Below are 2,908 nucleotides of genomic sequence, written 5' to 3' on the forward strand. Positions count from 1 at the left end.
TTTTTCCTGCCATTCGTAGTTTCCACCAGAGGTTTAAACACCAAAGATGGTTCAAGTCTTCCTTGGATGTCTGAGCGACTGAAGGGAATTTTTATTTATATATATTGTTTTAAATCAGATTGTCACTTCTTGCTCCTAACTATTCATATTTTCTGTTTCTGCCAGTCGTTGCAGAGAATGGCCTTCAGTAGAAGTCATGAAGTTGTTCAGCCGTGTTAGCATGCTGGGTTCAGGGAGTTCTGGACAGAGAGGAGCAGATGTGGATCAGCATCACTGCACCTGATTCTGGGTAAGTTATTAAAGGTCATTTGATCGCGGTACAGCTGCTCTGAGGAGTTTACAGTTCGCTGTGATGACGCTTTTCCTGCCATTCGTAGTTTCCACCAGAGGTTTAAACACCAAAGATGGTTCAAGTCTTCCTTGGATGTCTGAGCGAACACTTTGAAGTTTAACTCTTGTTGATGACTGAGAACCTTCACAGACAACTCTTGTTATTAACACGTCTTCTTTCAGAGCTGACTCTGCCTCAATCTCTGTTTCAGGATGAACGTCTTCAGTTATGCCCACCAGCTGTAAACCTGTTGCGTCACCAAAGCTGCTCCCGGTATGTATTTGTTAATATTTTGGACTTTACCTTTTGAAATTGTTTCGCTGTGATGATGATTTTTCCCGCCATTCGTAGTTTCCACCAGAGGTCTACAGACTAAAGATGGTTCAAATCTTCCTTGGATGTCTGAGCGAACATTTAATTCCTGTTGTATCTTGTGTCTTTCTGCTTTATGTACTGACCTAAACTCGATCTCACTTTCAGGCTGAATGGATGTTTCTGTAAAGGATCAACCTGCAGACTCTCCAGCACCAGTGTTGGTGGTCAGAGTTCCTGAAGCTGGTACGTATTCCAAGCTGTTCTTGGCTATGATGATGTTTGACACTGTAGTTACAAAAATTGATATTGGATCCTTTTTTTTCTTTTTTTTCTTTTTTTTTTAATTCTCACCATTTGAACATTAAAAAAAATATATATATCTGTATATCTATATAAATTATATCTGCAAGTTTGTACTCTGCTTTAAAGTCCTGGGGTGTTGTAGATGTGTCCCCTATAACTTGGACTTTTTTTTTTTTTTTTTTCCTTAAATGCCCGTGAAGCTACAGTCTTTATTAAAACGTGGAAGGGGAATGTTTGCTGTGATGATGTTTTTCCTGCCATTCGTAGTTTCCACCAGAGGTTTAAACACCGAAGATGGTTCAAATCTTCCTTGGATGTCTGAGCGAACATTAGAGGATTGTAGCTCTACTTTTGAATGTCTTTGTTCTAAGAACTAAATTGTATTCTCCCTTTCAGGGAGATAATTGCCACGGATACAAGGCTAATCTGTGGATTCTCCAGGCTGTTAAAGCTGGTATGTACGGTTACTTGTTGAAGTCTTACGTCTTTGAAGAGTTTATCGCTGTGATGATGATTTTTCCTGCCATTCGTAGTTTCCACCAGAGGTTTAAACACCAAAGATGGTTCAAATCTTCCTTGGATGTCTGAGCGAAAATTAGATTGCAGCTTTGCTTGTGAACTCTTCTCTTCCAGATCTAACTTTATCTCAATTTATCTCACTTTCAGGCTGGACGTCAACGGTGGACCTGCAATCAAACATAAGTCAGCTGTGTAGGGTGGTTTTGTTTTGTTTTTTCCCTGTAGGTTGAAGTTTGAAAGATGGCTGTCATCCAATCTTAAAAATAAAATGAATCTTAAACAGAAAACAAGCTGGCAGTTTTGTGACTGTAAATGAGATGTTCTTAGTTTTGAAATAACTGATTTTTGTTTTCCATGCATGCTGGCAAAGTTAGTTAGTTTTTTGTATTTTTACTTGAACATAATTTTTAAAGTAATAAAGATCCAATAGGTGCGGAAAGATTTTGTTTTGGTTTTTAATCTGTCTTCTCTTGCTGAAATTGTCATTCAAATAAGGGGTTTTAGACTGTACACTGTTGCTTCTCGTTGGGCTGCATTGCTTGGGCAAATGCTTAAATATTTGATAGATTGTAACTGATGAAAACTATTCAACATCTAACTCAGTGACGTGAAGAAGAATCTCAGAGAACATAAACTGCATCATGTAAATTTTAACACTACAGAATAACATTTGTGAAATGTTTTCAGACATTGAACAACTATATTTGTTCACTATACTGTGAAAACCCAGTGTGTCGAGGACTATTTTAGGAATAAATCAGGCTATACATGAAGTGTTGAGTTGGTGTTGGATGAGAAGTTCGTCATATTAAGTAGGTAAATGGGTGTACCTGATTTTCTACTTGGTAAAAAAGTTACATATTTCTAAGCAACTGACTTTTACACTGTTATGCAGTACTGCGTTTTTATATAATGCTAATGGGTTATTAATTACTATTATTAAAAGCTTGTATTTTTCAATGACAGTTTTGCTTTACTTTATTTTTCCTGTGGGTCCTCCTTATGCCACCCCAATTAAGGACTTGTTATGGATACAAAATTGAACACAACTCGGGGTACTTAGAGCATAAACCAAAACGTGTTGAGCCTGGTCTCACTCAGAGAGATGTTACCTTGGGAAAAACAATCAATTTAACAAAATGTCCTGATACATACAGGCAAATAATTGAAATTAGGATTGACAGAAAAATAATTCTCACAATTTAGTAACTTCACCCACTCTGGAAACGAACTCAAGCTAAACTGAATTGGAAAAGTGTTAAATAATATCTGATTTTAAAATGAAACTATAATAGCTTTTTTCATAGCTGACAAGGAGGGGTCGCTCTGAATCGCGTTTAATTTTGGCACCCTTTGCCTTCCTTACTCGGTCAGTAGGGACCGGGCTAAGCTAGCTGCTGGTTGCCGGATAGCTTGCACCAGAAGTGCACAGAAAGCAAG

The 2,908-nt window shown here is 37.7% G+C and overlaps 1 long non-coding RNA gene across 1 annotated transcript in view; it reads left to right on the forward strand.

The window, feature by feature from the left end:
- The window catches only part of LOC102212231 (uncharacterized), a 3,565-nt gene extending 1,810 nt beyond the window's left edge, over positions 1-1,755 (forward strand). The window contains exons 4-8 of the long non-coding RNA XR_312382.1: positions 166-289; positions 543-604; positions 812-889; positions 1,346-1,403; positions 1,616-1,755. This is a non-coding gene — a long non-coding RNA (uncharacterized LOC102212231). The remainder of the gene's footprint in view (positions 1-165; positions 290-542; positions 605-811; positions 890-1,345; positions 1,404-1,615) is intronic.
- Positions 1,756-2,908: the final 1,153 nt, after the last annotated feature.

Source organism: Pundamilia nyererei, unplaced genomic scaffold, assembly GCF_000239375.1.
Source record: "Pundamilia nyererei isolate P.nyererei 1_Seehausen unplaced genomic scaffold, PunNye1.0 scaffold00522, whole genome shotgun sequence".
Taxonomy (NCBI): domain Eukaryota; kingdom Metazoa; phylum Chordata; class Actinopteri; order Cichliformes; family Cichlidae; genus Pundamilia; species Pundamilia nyererei.